The sequence below is a fragment of the Lates calcarifer genome, linkage group LG7_1, assembly GCF_001640805.2.
Source record: "Lates calcarifer isolate ASB-BC8 linkage group LG7_1, TLL_Latcal_v3, whole genome shotgun sequence".
Taxonomy (NCBI): domain Eukaryota; kingdom Metazoa; phylum Chordata; class Actinopteri; family Centropomidae; genus Lates; species Lates calcarifer.
In genome coordinates, this window is record NC_066839.1 from 2,379,217 (window position 1) to 2,399,253 (window position 20,037).

Here is a 20,037-nt window from a genome sequence, read left to right on the forward strand (position 1 = left end):
GACACATCCGTGGCAACCACATGGATGTTTACTGTCAATACGCTGACGTGCACCAGGCACCAGAGGACTGGTTTTAATGCTGCAGCAGAGAGTTTCTTTTTTTTAAATAAAAGAGATGAGGAGAGGAGAGAGAGAAGCTGGGAGGAACAAAAAGCCGTACAGTGGATGAAACAAAGAGGGAGGGGGTCATGTGCAGAGGTCAGGTGCATTTCAGTGTCAGGAAACTGAAAACAAAACAGTTCATTCAGAGCATCGTTACATGTCTGTTGATTAAAGATTCAGTCTTCCTGCTGCTGCAGACAGTTACAGACACCAGTGTCTGATTTTTACAAAAAATTAAAAGTAAAAAAAAAAAGATCAGAAAATGCTTTTTTTTTTTTTAAATAATCCCATGAAAAAGAAATCTGCTTTTTCCCACAGATTTTGTCCCCAAAAGTAGCCAATGACAGAAACACACACACACTGGATTTACTCCTGCAGGCTTCACTACTGTTTTCTCCCTATCTGTGAGGACACACACACACACACACACACACACACACACACACAGGGTGAGGACGCCATAGGAACAGATGAAGGCGCTGTCAGCAGCACCTGCTCCTCCTTCACAGCCTGCACTCCTCCCCTCACCCTCTCTCCCTTTGTGTCTCCCTCCTCCCATACCTCACCTCGCCTTCCCTCCTTTCCTTTTATTCCCCTCATCTCCTCCCCTCTCTTCCTCGCTCCTCTGTTTCACCTCATCTCCTCTCTCTTGTCTCCTCCCTCCATCTGGTTTTTTCTTGATAATATAAACAATCGTCACGTCTACAACTTCCTTTACTTCATAAAACATGAAACGCACAAAATCATTCAGGGAAAAACTTAACATTTGTTCTTTTCTTCCCATAATGAATCAGTGTTTCAGATATTTACAGACAGAAAATGAACTAAAGGCTGAAAAAATAAGAGGAGTTTTTCAGCAAAGTGTTACAAAATGGAAAAACGAAGTAAACTTCCAAAGTATAAAGCAGCCTGACAGCGCTTTCCAAACAAATGAAAGTAGGAGAGTGGGACAGGAGGTTGTTGATTTGAGATATTTATGCTTTTTTCTCTCAGTTTGCAGTCGAACGCTTTGGACCGTTTCCTCTCAAGGTCGAATTCCCCCAACCTCAGATGTCCAGCGAGGGGAGCAATCACATGACTCGGCCTCTGCACCAGCGAACACAAAGAGCCGACATTCAACAAAGTGTGTGTGTGTGAGTGTGAGAGAGAGAGAGAGAGAGAGAGAGAGAGGTTGTTGTATTAAGCCTTTGTTTTTCTCTCCACAATCTCCCTTTGTTTTAACGTCTTGATGTCTTTTTGACCTCTGCCACCTCTCTCTCTTTCTCTCACCCATCTCTGGTTGTCCACAGTTTCTTTCTCTTTCATTCTCTTTTTTCTTCTTCACCTTCTCCTGTTTACTCTCACTTTCTTTTCCTCCTTTATTGTCCATCTCTTTCTCTTTTGTCTACTCTTTTCTGTCTTCCTTCTGTCATCCATCCTTCCCTCTCCTCTCTCCTGTTTCTGCTTCATCCTTTTCTCCCCCCCCTCTCTTTCACCTCTTTCCTCCCCTCCTTCCGGTGCTAGTAATCATTCCTCACCTTTTTTCCCCATTTAAAGTTACACTTTCTGTCGTCTGTAGTTTTAATTAATCACGCGACTCGTTAACGAACTCTTCCCCTCGACTGTTAATTAATCAGGTTTCTGCCTTAATGAACAGTCTAAACTTGTTAAACCTGTTTCGCTCTTAATTAGCCCGTTAGCTCCGGGGCCTAACGCTCCGACAAGACTATTAGGCACTACTACGCCTTAATGGCAGCGTCCGTGAGTGTGTGTGTGAGCGTGTGTGTTAAGATTACCTCACTCCCTAATGGGGCTGCTCAAATATTTATAGGGCAGGAAGCTGAATGGGAAGAATGATAGCGCTCAGGGAGACAGCAGACACTGAGGGAGTACATGAGAAGACTGATGCTGCCTTCAAGTGCTCCTCGTAAGCTCCAACTTCCGACCTCGGAAGTTGTAAAGCTATGGAAAGCCCAAAGGGTCACAACACGCCTCTCTGCTCCTCCTACTGTAAAAATGTGGATGTGGCCCACCGGCTGGAGCTAAATGAATTCAGACGAATGTTTCTAAATTAACACCGACCATTAAGGCCAAAGTCACTTTACCCGCAGCTCACGGACGGACATTTTCATAACGTTAGCATTTCGTTTGCCCCCAAGGACGTAAATATGAAAATGGCATGTCATTGCCAAGATCTCACATTTTTGGATGAATCTGAAGCTCTTCATCTTCATCATCTTCATCATCAGGGTTATAAAACTGTGGAAACGAGATGCTAAAGCCACAAGAGTCACAAGAGTCCATGTGAGTTTCATACGTCCACGAGTGACGACGACTCAGGCGAATACATCTGCCTGCTGCCGACATAGTATGAAAGCCATCATCACTGTCATACGTCCTCAGTTCTGAGGACATGTGAAACTGCAAAGATCCAGAGTTGCGTCTACGTTGCACTGGGACTTTGTCTCCCTCGAGTTTTGACTTGACACAACTTGATGACTTCAGCTCTGCAGAAAACACAGCTTTGAAAGGAAATTGTTCAGATGTCATGTGGTCAGCACACAGACCAGACCAGCATCTGGACTCTGCGTTTGCTTTAAAAGATGACTTATAAACAACCGTGCCAAGAGCCGGCGACTGGATTACGTCCAGTAACAAGCAACATGAGTTGTCAGGTGATAACACAGGATGTGCACTGATCTTTATCTGCAGGTTGAGCCACGAGGGAGAACAGTTAAAACACAGCTTAAAATCAGTTTACAAAGTCAAAAATAGCATGGCAAATAAAGTTAAAATTTTGTCTTTCAAATACCGTAAGTATGACTGTGATTCATGTGACCACTCAGCTTACTGTTATCGATGCTGCCTGCAGATCTCAGGAGTTACCGTAAGTTAGTGAGTAAACTGCTGTCACAGCAAAGAGATAGGACAGACTGAACTGTGAAAATAACTTTAAAAAACTCCTTTATGTGTGCAGACGGAGCTGGAGCTGCTGAAAGATCTCACTTTCCCTTTAAAGAGATGATTTTGGATAATTACTGTCACTCAACACAGCGTGATTATGTGTTAAGTGAAGACTCGTATCACTCACCACCAACCTATGCCAAAGTATCACAACATTAAACACTGGAACAATCTGCTGGGGGCCTTTGGATTATTTATGTTCTCGTCGGGCACCGGGGGAAGTTTACAAAACACGAATCTCAATGATTTGCTGCAGTAATTTAGTTCATATCTGAGTCTTGAGCTGTTGTTTCTTCCTCCAGGCGAGTGAGAACCCCCTCTGCCAACAGAGTGAGGTAATTCCACTTGTTTCCAATTCTGTCTCACTTGTTTCAGAAATTCTCTGGCAACAAGTGTAAAAAGGAAGATAAAGGCAGATTGCTACACGCATATCGAGAGAACGAAGCAGAATGTGTGTAAACTGGAACATGATTCAAAGAAACTTGTGGCGCAACTTGTGTCACGGCGTCGGAAACAAATGAAGTGATCTCACCCCCACCCCCCCTCATTCACAGATTTCTCTTTATTTTGAGACAAATGGGATTTTTAAGACTTATAATTAGATGAAATTACATGCTGATGGTTATCTTTAGCAACGCAGGATGCAAGATGACAGGCAACAAATGAGCGAGAGGGAGGATGACGGCATGGACGTGGTATCTGGCTGGGGGAAAGTTGGGGCAATGACATCAGGGTGTTGAACACAAACACACTGAAACAAGCGTGAGGTCAAGGTGTTGTGTTACGCTGATGAAAGTAAATGGGTATGGGAGGATGGAGGGAGGAAATGAGAGAGTCAAGAGAGGAAGAAATGAAGGGGTGAGAAACACGGGGAATAAGTGGGAGAAGGAAAGAAAGAGAGAGAGAGAGAGAGAGAGATGTGGGGGGGGTATTTTGGCGGATAAAGAAAGAACAAAACAATAAAAGAACGAATGAAACAAAAGAGAGGAAGAAAGACGAGGGAAAGAGGTCAGCATGAACTCAGTGTTGAGGGACTGGGTGGAACCAGATGGGAAACACATGCTGTGAAACACACACACACACACACACACACACACACACACACACACACACGTTGCAGTGAGCGTAGGTGGAGTCTTCTGATGACCTCTTGACACCAGATGGAGGGATGACACTCTTCCTCTTTCCTCCCTCGTTCTGTCATTCACTTCTAAAACTCAGCCGTCTGATGTAACCTCACAGACTCACTTCACTTTGTCACCGTCACATCCTCGGCATTCTGGGTATTTGAGCCCCCCCCCCCCCCAGAATAGTTTGGAGCGAGCGTCTCCGGTCAGGAGTAGAGAATACTGTAACGTCACAGGAATGCTGTGTTCAAGTTACACGAGAGAGGAGGTAAATATGAGTATTTGCCTTAATCTAAGAAATAAAGGAGACTCAGATTAAAAATACTGCTCCAGACAAATCCATCTCCAGATAATACTACAAATCACAGCTTTAGATTGTAAATATTCCTGGGAAATACTGCCAGAGATGGCTTCAGATTACAAATAACTACAGTAAATACAGGCACAGATTATTAATACTACAATAACACTGCCAAACTTAGTTTAAGAAAACCATTCCAGCCAGTCCAGCTACTAAAATCATCAGCTCTCAGATGCTAAATACTATTAGAAAATACCAGTGGACTAGGTTTCATATTACAAATATGAACTACTGGGGTCTTCCAGGAAGTAAACACTTTCAAAAGACGCCCCTCAGAGTCATTCACAGTCCTGAGATGAGGTCTAATCAGGTAAACTGTGAGGACACGCCTGTGTGAGCGGACCATGAAGAAAGAAAGAAAACCCATCAATCTTCCCTCACGTTTACGCAGCATCACGTTAACACCTGCGATTATTTTAAATAACATCTTATGAAATTCACGTGTTGCTTGTGTTCATTCACTTTACACGTGAAGATATGTGCTGCAGCTGTGTTTCTCAGCGTACATGCGTGGATGTTTGCATTTACACTTTTTAGGCTTTGTGTGTGTGTGTGTGTGTGTGTGTTAGGGGGGTGGGATGACACAGCATGACGCCAAAGCTCCCCCGCTTTCAGAGAAGCTGGAGCGTGAACGGCTGATTGTCTCCATGGTGATGATGAGCCCTGCTTTCAACACCTGTAGTCGTCACGCCCCGGCGACGACGTCAAAGTGTGCGCGTGGGATCATTAAGCAACACACACACACACACACACACGTGATGTATAGCTCATTAATCAGTGCTTTTCAAGACTGAACACAGAAAACGAAGCGTCAGATTTTTGTACCGAGTCAAGAGACAGTTAACTCCTTTAAAACTTTGACTGTGAACTGACGTGATGCTGAAGCTTAGACTGAGAAACAATCTGCTACGAGAAAACAGCAGCTAAGGTGAACATTTGCAAGAAAGAGCATTTAAATAGCATTTATTTTTTATTGAACATCTTGGAATAAAATTGTAGCAGAAAAAAAATTATATAAGGCTCTACTGATGCTGAATGTTGCTCTGATTACAGTGTATGGGTCGGTTGGAGACTTCATGGCCGACATATGAAAGCAGTGCTGTGATTTAAGATGGTCAAACTATGTGGACAGTTTCACCACACACCATCCTTCCAGTGAGATAACAGTATTCATCCAGACCATGAGTCAGTTTCAAACAGTCGATCCCGTCTGATCACTCCAAGAATGAAATAATAGAAATCATAACAAATGTGTTCCTGAGCATCTCAGCCGTGCTTCGTGCACGTAAACATCCTAATCAGAAACCTCAGTAAGACCTTATCTCAGTTTTCAGAAACCTGGAAAACAACAGTCGCAGTAACACAATGGAAACTCACTTAACGTCCAGATTAATGTGTAGCCAGAAATCAAACTGAGCCACCTCATAACCCCTAACTGTATGAATAACCAGGCTCATGTATGTCCCATGTGAGCGCTCTGATCTGAAGCAGGAAACGACTCGTCAACATGTAAACACGCTCACTGACAACTAAAGATGTCAACAATAACCACAAACCCTTAAAAAAAGACGCTCCTATGTGATTCCGGCTCAAATCACATCACATCATCTCAAAGTAAGTCATCATGACTGAAAATGATCAAAACCATGTGATCTACAGTCTCGTCACATCAGAGTGCTTCCTGTGGTAATTGCCTGGGAATAATTTGGGATTTTCCGCACGTGCAACTGATGTGGTTCCTCTGTAAACATATTGGAGGAGCCGAGCGGCGACCACTAATCGCGATGGTCGGGGATACTGCCAGCTGCTTCCTGTGTCAGGTGTCCTCAAGTCGCCTGTTTGTACGTCAGCACATCCATGCTGTTTTTTCCTGACTCTACCCTTGTAAAACCTCTTATATACGGAGCAGGATTTTCACTTTTTTATCTTTCTTAAAGAACCATAAATTACTTCTCTGCTTCTCTTTAATCCTAAACAAATGTAACGTGCACAGACGAACAGTTAAGACACCAAGTCCTTCCAGTTCTGCAGGTACTTCGACAGGTGTGACCAGCTGCAATCGTACGTCACGGCCGTTTTTAATTCTAATTAAATAGTTTTCTTTTGTCTTCATGGGTTTCAACTCAAACAGCTGACGCGTAATTTGTTTCAAGTGAGTCAGTGGTGGATTCTGGGAAAGGGTTGGGTAAGGATGACCAGGACTGATGGGAAATACATCAACACACATGCACACACACCCAGCACACGCACACACACACATACACCAGTTCCAGATTGTTATGCATTTTATTGCTTTGGCAACACAGTAGTGACAGTCGGGCCAATGATGGATGTTTGAATTTAACAGAATAGAGGGAGAAGAGAGAGAGACAGAAATGAGGAGAGAGGAAAGAGAGAAAGGAGAACAGAGAAAATAACTATAGGTACTTCATTCTTCCAAGTCCTCTACTCTTTAAAGTATCTCAGATTTCAAAATAAAGCCACACAAACTGGGCAACAGAGGACGAAAAGAAGGAGATACGACGTCTTTTACAGCTGTGTAGCTCTTAGCATGTGTATTTCTACACTTGACGACCACTGACATACCTAACCTTAACCTTTGTCCTGACCTTAACCTAAACTAAGTCAGATCTTAACCCTAAAAAACAACCTTCAAACGGTCCTCTGCAGAGATGAAATTTAAACTAGAATTAAAATAGAATTAAACTAGAATAAATGCATCCTCTATTTACAGATTTGTCCATTACCTAATGGAAAAATTGAAATGTACACTCAAAAACTTAATTTTCTGCTGTTGTGCAAACCCCAAGCCAAAGTGATATTAGTGGTAGAAAATGATGATTATTACACGCTTGATGCTGAAACTGTACAGATCTCTGGAGCTCAGGCTCTGAGAGAATCATGATGCTGGGTCGGCTGCACGTTCATTTATTCATTCCTTTTCTCTGGGTTTTAACCAGTGTGAAATAAAAGGACTTTAAAATCCAAATCCTGGACTGGTTCCCAGTTGGTCACAAGGTGAAGCCTTAAAGCTGAAAGTTTCATTTCTAATCATATGAACTTTTTTTTTTTTAAAATCATGTTCCACTTTCTTTTGAAATGACTTCTTTCAAGTAAAAGATCATTGCAACAGACTGAAAATGGGAACTTCAGGGTCAAAGTTCGTCACCTTAAGTAGGCATTGCTTAAAAAAAGAAAGTCCTGACCTGAGACGTTCGGTAAAAGCTCCTCCTGAAAAACCCCTGAGACGTCTCCAGCGCCTGGTTTGGGATCCAAAACACGAACACACTTGACAGTTTACAACAAACTGTATGATTTTCTATAAGAAAACTCCCTCACAGAAAACAGAAGTTGGTCAGTTACATCATGTTCGATTGGCCAATTGCAGGGATTGTCGTTCGCTGCAAAATCATGAATATTGGAAGGATTACACACATCCATTTACTGTAATGTGTGTGTGTGTGTGTGCATTACAATACTTTGTTACTGTGTGGTTATACAGGTTAATCGAATACAACATAACCGCTGTACAGCAATGACCCTCGCCCATTATTCACTCCTCGCTGCTGCACACTCAGCAAAACGCTGAAGCGTACAGCTGTTCTCACCGAGGTGCTGTAGCGGGAAGTATTCGAATGAAAGCATCCCACACTCACTGCTTTGAAAAACAGCCAAGAACCTCGTCTCACCGGGTCAGAAACGAGCAGTCCTCTGTCACGGTGACACAGCACAGACACACAACAGTTTAGTAACGCACAAATCTGCAAGACAGGAGAAACTACATAGAACACTGTGATCTGTTTCACTGTAGAAAGAGCACAGGAACCAAACCAAACCAAAAAAAGACTGAGTTGCTCTTTTAGCTCGATTGTTGGTCTCCACCACCTCCTGAGAGAGGTGGTTCACCACTAACTGTGTCAGTCTGCTGTTTACACAGGGTTTCAGTAAAGAAACGACACTATGACAGCAGAACAGTAAAGTTATGGTGTGGACAGATCAACAATGAGCTGAAACTCAACAGAAAGCTCAGTAACACAGCAGCTCCTTTCACATTCTCATTTGATGCATCCTTACTGTAAAAGTAACGATTACAGCTGTTGTAACAACACAACGTAAAAATAAGTGAAACATGAATCTGCCTATGTCAAATAATCTTTACATTATACTTAAGAGAAGTAGTTGTGCTTGGTCTAATATATTAAAGACTAATAAACATGATTGATAACTGTAATCAGACTCTCTTTTAAAGTATCTTAAACATGAAGCTTCACCTGTAGACGACTGTTTTAACACCTTGTACGTATCATAAGGAGATTTTTCTCCAGAACAACATGAAGAACAAACTCTGTTTAACATATCACAGATGGTGATGAATTCAAGGCTCCAGAACAGCTGAGTTTCTCCAAGTCTCTAAAACTCAACTGGAGCAATGAAACGGCATCTTTTGATGAGAGCGATGTGTAACACGCTGCTCTCATAGGTGTTTAATTAGGTTGAGATTTGGTGAGTGGGAAGATTATGACATACAGTGTGACTCACGTCATTTTCATAATCATCAGATCGCTCAGTGTCTCCCTCATGGAACCACGTGCACTTATTACAACACAAGATTTTAATTATGTCTGAACCTTGCAGGAGCACACGTGTCCTATGTTGAAACGGTGATGTTCTGCTGAACCTGCTCGTATTTCCATCCTCTAAAAAGACCGTGAGCCGCTTCGAAAAAGTCGCCGAGGACAGCGCGGGCAGCTGAGGAGGTTGTAGTTTTATATAGTTGTTGTCATGACTGTCAGTGTTGCTCAGACCTTAATTGACAGCAGGCGCTTGCTTGCTCCTAATCCACAGCAATCCACTGTTTTTTATGAGTTAATATTTTCAATACTCGCAGCTAGTTTAAAGTTACTATCCCAGCTGTTTGCCACCTGTTTGCTTTGCGTGCATTTCCCCGCTCTGTCCGCATGCGAACATGTACTTCCATTTACGCCGTTGCCGTGCATGGGGGCTGCAAAAACAAACCGGATTCATGCTGATGATGATATCAGCGCAGCCGAATGCCTCCTCTCTCTCTGCCTCTGGAGGTTGTCGAGGGCAAATGGATTTCTCGCACGTTGTCAATAAACCGAGGCTGGGTGCATTTACCCCTGAATTATTCTGCTGTTTAGCTCTATCCAAATACTGCGGTGACCTGTAATTTCAGCCAGTTCAAACAGTTTGACGTTCGTGTTTACTCTGCGTTCTGGGGCACAAATTTTGCGACAAAACTGCACCAAACAAACTCTCACACTGCATTTCAGCGGTGAATCACTGGATTGCTCTGTCTATTGTTTCATTTGATCTTATGTTTATGTATATTTAGTTTATTGTGAGCGTGTATTGTGTTGATGAAAGCCACATTTCCCACTGGGGAGAGTAAAAATCCTCGAAGCCTCAACCTCTCCCCCCCGAACACCCCTCTGCCTCTCTGTGTCAAGGGAACGAGCATTACCCAACTGGAGCGAGACAGCTGCAACAATATCAGACTGGAGGCAGAGAGAAAACGGGGAGAGAGGGGGTGAGAGAGGGAGGGAGAGAGGGGAGGGCAGGGGGGGAGAGAAAGAAGAGGTCAGCGAGGTTCTATTTTTATCTCTCCTGAGTCGTGTCTCGGCTTGAATGGAGGCAAAGAAGCAAACAAGAATTGTGTTGAAAGGCGCGCGCAGGCAAATTATTTCATAACCTTGGCACACAGCAGGCAGCTGAAAGCCAGTGTGTGTGTGTGTGTGTGTGTGTGTGTGTGTTATCATGAAGCTCTCACCACAACCTCACTCTGACTTCCCCCCAGAGAACTTCAAACTCATCTTCTCATTGCAACATTTTCTATTGTACTAATTTGTTTTTTCATGATGTCTTTTCATGATTTACTAACTTTGTAGTCTCTGGGTAATATTACAGTGTGTGTGTGTGTGTGCATTAGGGCAGGTAACATATTCTTTACAGTTTTCTAACACACTTATTTTTTGTCTACCAAAACCAAAATCATCAGTGCTACTTACATCGACCAATGGTAATTTAGCTCCCTGGAATGTGTGTGTGTGTGTGTGTGTGTGTGTGTGTGTGTTACAGCTGACTTCTAGCTCCATTTCTGGTTGTGGTCACATTGAAATTCTGTCCTCTCCTGCCGTTGTAACTACTTAGATTCTAGGAATTCTTTTTACAGCATCAGGATGCTGCAGTCGGAGGAAACAGAAACCAGTAAAACCAGACTGGGATCTATCATAACAACAAGAAACAATTCAGCTCAGAAATCAACTGTTAATGCTCCATAAAGAAGAACAAATACCAGTGAAACCAGTAAAACTACAGTACGCTTCTGTGATCATCTGTAGCAACGTAAAACAGTCAAAAAGTCAGTCAGCTCAGTCCAGAAACAAGCTGCACAATAAAGGAACACACCATAAAAAATGCATCATTCAGCTGTATATCAAACGACATGGAAACCAGTCAAACCAGCTCAGCAACAACATCCCCAACAACTACATCACAGAAACCAATCAAACAGATTGATGTCCACTTCAGTAACATGTGTCTGTGCCACAGTTACCGCCTGTAAACCAGCTGGTTAAAGCTGCAAACTGACCAACTTAAATCCTGCACCTGTGCCTTTAAAAACGTCTGGCCGCCACTAGTTTTTTTGATGAAGGCTTGAGGTGACTCAGATTGGAGAGAGTGCTTTAATTAGAGGAGAACAAGAGGGAAGAAACCAAGAGTCTAAATCCATTTATCAGCATTTTCCTGAGCTTTCAACCACATCCCTGCAGATTAAAACGTATAAGGCCACGAGATCTGTTGAGAGCGAGTAAGTAGACCTTGAGACCCTGAATTTAAAGCTGAGAGTTTGCACTTTAAACATTTTCTCACTGTGGGAAAACTTCTGATCTCTCTTTGTTTACATTGAAATATTTATATTCTGCTTCTGAAATATGTACATATCTTTTTTTTTTCATCACAGAACATTTCTCTGTGGTAGATTTAGGTTTTAATTTAAATGCACCGAGTGGAAAATAGTCTGCAGTTGTTTGGAGACCATCCAGAGGTTACAGATACAAAACCCTGCATCAGCCTGAAGAAGCGAACTTTGTGTTTGATATGAGGAAGGAAAATGAGCTTTTTAGGAACATTCTTGGCTGAAAACACACTGCTCTGTTTCACACTGCTGTTTATGAACCTCACGCATTTCATCACACACGCACAATCAATCCGTGTTACACAACTCGGACTGTGCTGTCAAATAAAAAAAACCTCTGTGGAGTCATTTCAGCTAGAAGAAGTACATCACACATCTGGTGAGTGTGGTGACGGAGGGGAAGCCTACCTGATGGTCTGCACATGCTCAGTTTGATTTCAGCGGGAGTCCCGACAGAGAGCGCGCTCACGGGGCCGTCCTGTAAGAAAACACACACGAGAATATTCATGAGTTTAATCACTGAAAACACACCGCCCGACCCGTCGTTACAAACTCCAAACACCTGAAACTCCACGAGAAACCAAAGATAACAGATACAAGTACTGCACTTCAGTACAATTATAAGGTATTTGTACTTCACTTGAGTATTTCTAACTTGTTCTGCTTCATACTTGTAATCCATTACATCAGTTTTCCAGCTTTAGTTACTTTGATTTTACATAGAAACACATGATGCATTATAACAGATTACTTTTTACAGAATACTTTTACTTTAAATACATTTTAAGTGTTTTAACTTTGTGGTATTATTACTTTTTCTTACCTACAGGTTCTCAGTACCTCCCCCACCCCTGTGCCAAATACTATATGAATATATATAAATATTTAAACTCATTTTTTGTATAAAGCTTTTGTATATTTTTCCCTCGGTGAAGCAGCGCAGCCATGTTTCACTGAGTGTAAACATCATGTAGCTTCAGATACTCTGAGGTAAACTGTGTATCAAAGGGTTAAATGTGTGTTTGTTTATTTGGGTTTGTGCGTCTTGAATATGGCTGTGTGTGTGTGTGTGTGTGTGTGCAGAGTGTGTAGTTGTTTTTGTGGTGTGTCTTGGTATTTGTGTATATTCAAGCAGCTCAGTAGTGTGTGTGCATGTTTGTAGATTTAGTCAGAGGTTTCTGTGACTGTGTGTGTGTGTGTGTGTGTGTGTGTGTGTGTGTGTGTGTGTGTTTGCATTTCTGAGGGAGTCCGGTCACTATCGCAACAGGAAATAAACAGGATGTGGCGGAGGAAGTGGTCACCGGAGGTGTGAAGCAGAACCCCCCCTCCCTCTCCCCTCCTCACCCTCCTCCTCCTCCTCCCTTTTTACAATCACACACACATCGACACACACACTAAATATTTTGTGAAGGAAAAAGAAATAAGACAGAGAGAGACGAGGGGGAGGAGGCAAAGAGAGAGGGGAGGAAAGGGAGAGAAAGAATGGGAAAGCAAGACAAATGGGGAGGGGAGGAGAGGAGAGAGAGAGAGCAACAGGGGGAGGAGGAGGAAGGAGAGGAGACAGAAGATAGAAAAGATGGGGGGGTGAGAGAGCTGGGGGTGGGGGGTTAAAGAGAGAAAGAGAGAGGGACAGAGAGGGTGAGGAAGAGAGAGAGAAGGAGAGAGAGACAGTGACGAAGAGAACAAGAGTATGAATCAACAGGTGAAAGAACAGAGGAGGGAGAGGGGGGAGAAAGAGAGACAAGAGGGGAGAGTATGAGAGAGAGGGGGAGGAAGCCGAGACAGAGAGAAGAGAGAGGGGGAGGATGAAGGGGGAATGAAAGTGAGAAGCAAAGGGACGAAGAAAAGAAATGACACTGGGGGGGGCAGAGGGGAGAGAGAAAGAGAGGCGTGGAGAGGGAGCATGAGAGGCAGAAGGGGGAGGGACAGAGGAGGAAAGAGAGACAAAAATAGGGGCAGAGAAAGATAAAGAGAGGAGGAGAGAGGAAACAGAAAGAGGGAGGGGTGAGAGGAACGACAGGGAGCAGAGGGGGAGAAAAGAGAGAGAGAAAGAGAGGGAGGGGAGGAGAGCGAGATAAAGAAGTGAAGTTACAGAGGGGTGAGAGATAAAGGGGGAGGCAGGAGAGAGAGAGAGAGAGCGAGCAGGAAAGTTCCTTCAATTCATCTGATTCGTCGTGGCAGAGAACGGAAACACACACACACACACACACACACACACACACACACACACACACCACTGGAAAAGGCCAAACACAAACACACAAACACACACGCTGTAAACATCCATACACATGTCGACAACGTAATGGATGGAAAACATCAAAACACACAGTGACAGAAAAGTGGACAGTCACATGTGCCACAGGAACACACACACACACACACACACACACACACACAGTGGGACGACTGTTTTGAGATCAGATTTTTCCGAGTCGTCCTCTTGCTCTGGTCTGCCAGAGGAAGGCAGGGAAAACTATGACACTGTTTTTCTGTTTCATGTCTGTCAAAACAGTGTGTGTGTGTGTGTGTGTGTGTGTGTGTGTGTGTGTGTGTTTCCACCCGTCTGTAGCGAGCTTTCCAGAGAGGAAAATAAAGCCGTCCAGCTGTGCCGTGATGGGTCTTTTTATTGGACTATTCCTAACAACATGATCACACTTAATCTACAACGCAGCTCCTCTGCATGTTTTACCCATAACCCTGTTACACTGAGAGCGCTGAGTGATTCAGAGTTCCTCAGAGGAGCTGACATGAAACTGATCAGGTCTGGTTATTGATTATATTACCACAGCTACTGCTTCACCTGAGGCTGAAAACTCGTTCTTTTTCCAGACTGACGTAAATGTCAAGAATTTAATGTTAAAATCATAAAAGTTCCTCCAACACTTGGAGAAGTCATCTCTTCTTCTCCTTTATTTGTCTGCTGACCTTTGACACACAAAGTTACAGCAGTAACTTATGTTTGTTTTCATTATTGATTACTCTGACTCCACCAATCGATTAATAGTTCAGCCTATAAAATGTGAAGTCCAGTGTAACATATTCAAATATTCAGTTTACAGTCAAATAAGACCAGAGATCTGCTAAAGTAAAAGCACCAATACCACTGTGTTAAAATACTCAAGTTACTACTACTACAAGTTACTAATGCAAGTAACTAGTAACTAAAGCTGCCAAAAAATGCAGTGGAATAAAAAGCACAATGTTTCCCTCTGAAAAAGTGGACTGCAAATATGAAGTAGCAGAAAATGAAGATACCCTGGTAAAATATAAGTGCCTTAAATGTGTACTTGTATTGACAGTACTTGAGTAAATGTATTTAGTTACATTCCTCCCCTGCATAAGACAAAGAAAAGAAGCAAATCGCAGCAGTTGAGAAGCTGGAAGTGGAAAATTTTTGAGCATTTTTACCTGAAAAATGACTAAAAATTAATGATCAAAACTGTTGCTGATTAATCAACTTATCACTTCTGCTATAAACAGACTATCAATTAAAAAAAATGTAAGTGTGTTATCTTGGTTCCAGTTACACTCATTATCTCATAACCACAGATACGATAAGTGGGTGACGTCAGCAGCAGAGAGGATGATATCATTTTAGTAGTCAGTGCTTTACAGTACATTTAATCAGGTTAAGATCATTAGTGTGAATGTAAACATACTTATGGAAGTTTAATGAAGCTGATGTAAGTAATGTGACACCCTGCGCTTTAAAAGAAAAGCCCATTAATTATTGCTCCTCTACATTTTCTATGTAGTATTGGGTCTTTTTCTTGTTAACGATTTCCACCACCTCCGACTACTACTACAACTTTCCCACACTCCAACAACCTGAGACACAATGAATCACTACGCCACATTCTTGATGACATCTTATCACAAAAATGGTAAATTCACAAGATAAAGCTATTATTAAATACTGAAACCTCATAAAAAGGCAAAACAAACAATATGTCAGTCAAATTTTATTTATATTGCCCAATATCACAAATCAAAATTCGCCTCAAAGGGCTGAATTTTGACTTTACTTTCTGACTTCACTACTCCGTCTCCATCACTCAACTCCAAGCCCACTGGTTCCTACTGAAGAGAAAACCTTAAAAACAGTAATTCTTCTGGTCACTGTAGTTTCTAGCAAATGTCACTCAAATAGGAAGAATCAGTGCATCTGTCAGGGACTATTTTCAGCAGCGGATTAATCCACATTTATAGCAGCAGGACGGCGTATGTAAACCTGACAATAGTATGTGTGTTCATGGTAATAAAGGAAGATGCCATGCAGAGAACTACTGTGGTTCACTGATGTGTTTTTAATTGGACAACAGGTGGAGCTATGTGGAACACAGGAATATATCAACTCATCAACTCGTCATTTTGGCAGGTTGGCAGATAAAAACCTTCTTCCCATCGTTCCTGGTTGTCTGCTGAGAGTTGAGATTAATTCCTGATAATCACATCTCTTTCATTCTACTTCTTTTTCTCTCTTCTTTCCATACTTAAAGATGGAAAGATAAAGGTGGAGAGGAGACACAACAGAGCAGAGCAGAAACAAAGAGGTGTGGAATATTCCTCTGTTGATTTTCCACTCATTGTAGACTGGGAAGTAAGAAGGCCTCCGGGTGAGGAAAAATTTGGATTCTATTCTCATCTCTTCCCTATTCTCTTTTTTCCTCGTCTCTCCTGTAGTGAACCCGTCTCTTACAGCCACCAGCTATTTGTACTTCTGTTAGTATCCGAGTCCTGCTTCTTTCCAGCTGTGTCCCAGTTTTATCGTATAGGCAACCACACAAACAGCCACCACAGACATCTACTGCATAACAAGATAATAAACAGATAATTCAACGTCTGACAAGCTGAGGAACTGACTAACTTTTCTGATGCTTTCAAAACAACTGCCGAGAGTTTACAGGCAACAAACTCACTTGCCTTGTGTCACTCTACTTTTCTCAAATGTCCAATAAATGCAATCATCAAGATATATTTTGAATAAACATCCACTCGGTGAATCAGCCAAATCACAACTACAAACAAAGGACCAACATACAAATGAGATGATTTGACAATCAAATTAATTTACTCAACAAATCAGTGAACTCAAAATCTGCGATAACTGCAAACATCTGTACAGTAAAGCTAAAGTTATGAAGCTAATAAACCAACTAATTCTACTTTTGACACATCAAACCAACCAAACCTTAGACATTCAAGCAACTACAACCTATATAACTTAAAGTCTGAGTGGTGTCAGAGCATTAAAAGGTGGATTCAACAAGCAAGCATCCACCAACCAAACAGTTCACCTAAGACTAATATCAATATCAAAACATTAACTAATCATCAGATGTCCTCATTTTCATTGGATGTCCAACTGTCTGTCATGAAATGCTCAGCTAGCTACGATGCTATGAACCACTAAGAGACTATCCTCCTCTAGTAAACCAAACATACGTTGTTTGTGCAGCAGTTGCATCTTCTTGTTAAGTGACATCTAGTGGCTGCTCTAAGTATGACATCTTAATGTAAAGAGGAAAAAAGTGGCGGTTGGGGTGGATGGATGGGTCAGTCAAGCACAGGACTTTCTCATGGGAGACCCTGGTCCAGTTCCCATTTGAATTTGATAGTTTAGTTGTTTCTTTCACAAGCCACGTGATGATTTAGGTCTATCTGGTCGAGGTTTGCACACTCTTGTGGGTCGTATCTGAGGGTAGAAGGTTGGAGGACCAACCAGCCAATTCACCACCAAACCTTAACCTGTAAAACTGAACCCAACGATCAGGCATCCATCAGAATAAACCAATTTGCTCAGGGTAACAACTAAGAATGTCAACAACTCCATTAATATTAAACTCTTCTGATTTAAAACCAAAGTTTCCAATAATTCTGCATGCCAAAACTAACCAGTCAACCACAAAATACCATCCAGCCATTTATCTGACATCCCAGCATAAATATCAGCATATTTCTGAGCTGTGTTTCTGTGCAGGAATGAAAAATGTGAGACTGATTTTTGGGCAGTGTTTATGGTAGTGCTGCACTGTCGAGAGGAGGAAAATGCCCAGTTTTTATTCTGCTGTTAAGCTGCTCATTATGGAGCCAGACACCACACACACATACACACACACACACAGATACGCACATAACCTCCCACCTGACGCAAACACACACACTTTCACATGCAACACATGCAGCTTTGCCGCTTGAGACTTCACACACACACACATACACACAGAGACCACAGAGGAATTTCCTAGTTTCATATAAAACTGATAATGGGATGTGTCCCAGCGGGAGTGGAAAATCAGAGGTGACTTACGAGCCTCCACATTCCAACCTCACACACACACACACTCAGCTCTTTCCTCAATCACACACACTCAAACACACTAACTTCTGCACCTCTGGGAAGAGAACGAGAAAAGAGGGAGAGAGACAGAAGAAAGTTTGGCAGAGAGAAAACAGTTAACTCCTCGAAGTTTCCATGTCTTCACAGCGTCGGGCCTCTTTATCGTTTTTCTTTCGTTTTGACGGTGATTGAAGGGGAGGCAGCTGGGCCCTTTTTTCCTGAGAAGTCAGCAGTGTGTTTTTGAACATGTTGCTGCAACGTACAATGAAGTTAGTGTTGAATTTAGATAAAGGTGAAAAGAGGAGATGAGAAAGTCAGTGGGCATGGACAGACAGATAAGAATGAGAACGTACAGAAAAGATATAAAGATATAAGACTAAAAAGGGGGAGGAGGAATAGATAAGAGAGAGAAAAGAGAAGAAGAGGAGTTGTGGAAAAGAGAAAGGGGGTTAATGGAGGTGAGATGAGGACAAGGGAGGAAGCAGAAGGAACAACAAGAGAAAGATGAGAGGAAAGAAAAGAGGTGCGAGGAGTGGATGAAGGAATATGGGCAGAAAGTATTTTAGCGCGATAAGTTACTCCTCTTTCGCTTGTCTCCCTCCATCACTCAGCATTCCTCTCTTCTTCTAACCCTTATTCCATCACTCAACTTTACTTTCATCTCTGCCTCAGTCATCCCATCATCCTTTCATCTGCTGTATCTTTCCCCCCTAAATTACCCTTCTCATCACTCATACGTTGCCTTATAATCCCCTCCTTCTTTTTTCATCTTTACCTCTGTCACTCCCCAATCCATCAGTCACTTATTTCCTTTCCATAACTTCATCATCCCTCCATTTCTGCCTCTATCACTCCCTTTGACGCCTTCCATCATTCATTCTCTCTTCCCAAGATTTTATCATAAATTCTTGACTTTCAATCACTCCCAATTCCTGCTCATCCCTTCATCTCTGCCTCTGTCACTCCCCAATCCCTCAGTGACTTCCGTCCATCGATCATTTTTCTCTCCTCCATCTGCTCCTTATTTCGTTTCTCTTTATCATAATTTAATTTCTCCTCTGTCAATCCTCCCATCACCTCATCCTCCCTCTATTTCTCCTCTCAATCACTCCATCTGTGATTCTCTTCCATCACTCCTCATTTCCCTTGATTAATGCCTCTTTCTTATCAGTCACTCCCATCTCCAATCTCTGCCTCTATCACTCCCCTAGTCTTGAGTCACTCATCTACATTTTTCTTTCCTTCTACCCTTCATCACTCCCTCTGTCTGATTCATTAATTTCTGATCACTCTTTCCTCCTTCCATCACTCCATCAACATCCCTCTACCTTTGCCTCTATTGCTCCTTTCATCCTGTGTCAACCCTAACCCCTCTTTTCTCCTCCCTCCATCTGTGCATCCCCCCCTCTCCTGTCATCCCTCCATCATGGAGCTCTGTTTGCCAGGCGACCAGAGGCTATGATATGCTGCCACTACCTGCTGTGTGTGTGTGTGTGTGTGTGTGTGTGTGTGTGTGTGTGTGTGTGTGGTCCTGGCAGCGTTCGTAGCACAGAAGGTATAAGGGGCTTATACCTGCAGAGAGAGAGAGAGGGAGAGAGAAAAAGAGAGAGAGAGAGATGAATGTAGAGTGTGTCGTAAAACCTGGACGTCAAGGTGATACAGCCACCTGTCCCACTCGAGTGTGTGTGTGTGTGTGTCAAAGAGGAAGCTGGGTTGTGTTTGGTAACATGAGTTTTGTGGTTGAGTTAAACACACACACACACACACACCAAAGAAGCAGAAATATAGGTCAGATGGAAAGATGGATACATGTCAGAGAGGAAGAATGGAAAGGAAAACAAAATGATGCAAAGACACTTTTGACAGAGTCACTAACATTAAATTCATTTTGTTAAATGAGTAAAGTATGTGTACAGTTACTTTATTGTAGTTTATTAATTCTTTTGTGTATCTTTAAATTTGAGTTGTTTAAAGTTGGATGTAAACATCCGTCACAGTTTACAGACAACAATCATTTATTTCTAAAGCTCTAACAGTCTTATGGTAAACTATTCATCCTTTGCTAATGATGCTAACTGCATATCAGCTAAACTGCATGCTAACTATCCTGTTACCAGTTCCGTGTGTTTATTCAAAGCGGTCAACATACACCACTTCCAGTGTAGCAGAGGATTTTTTTCTTTCCTGAGAAACAGCTGCCGGACTTTACCAATAAACGGTA

General features: G+C 42.4%; 1 protein-coding gene across 4 annotated transcripts in view; it reads right to left on the minus strand.

The window, feature by feature from the left end:
* The window catches only part of hivep2a (HIVEP zinc finger 2a), a 101,656-nt gene that overhangs the window by 38,610 nt on the left and 43,009 nt on the right, over positions 1–20,037 (minus strand). For all 4 annotated transcript variants that reach the window (XM_018682962.2, XM_018682965.2, XM_018682961.2 and 1 more), the window contains one exon: positions 11,882–11,951. The gene's annotated coding sequence lies outside the window, so the exon portion shown is untranslated. The remainder of the gene's footprint in view (positions 1–11,881; positions 11,952–20,037) is intronic.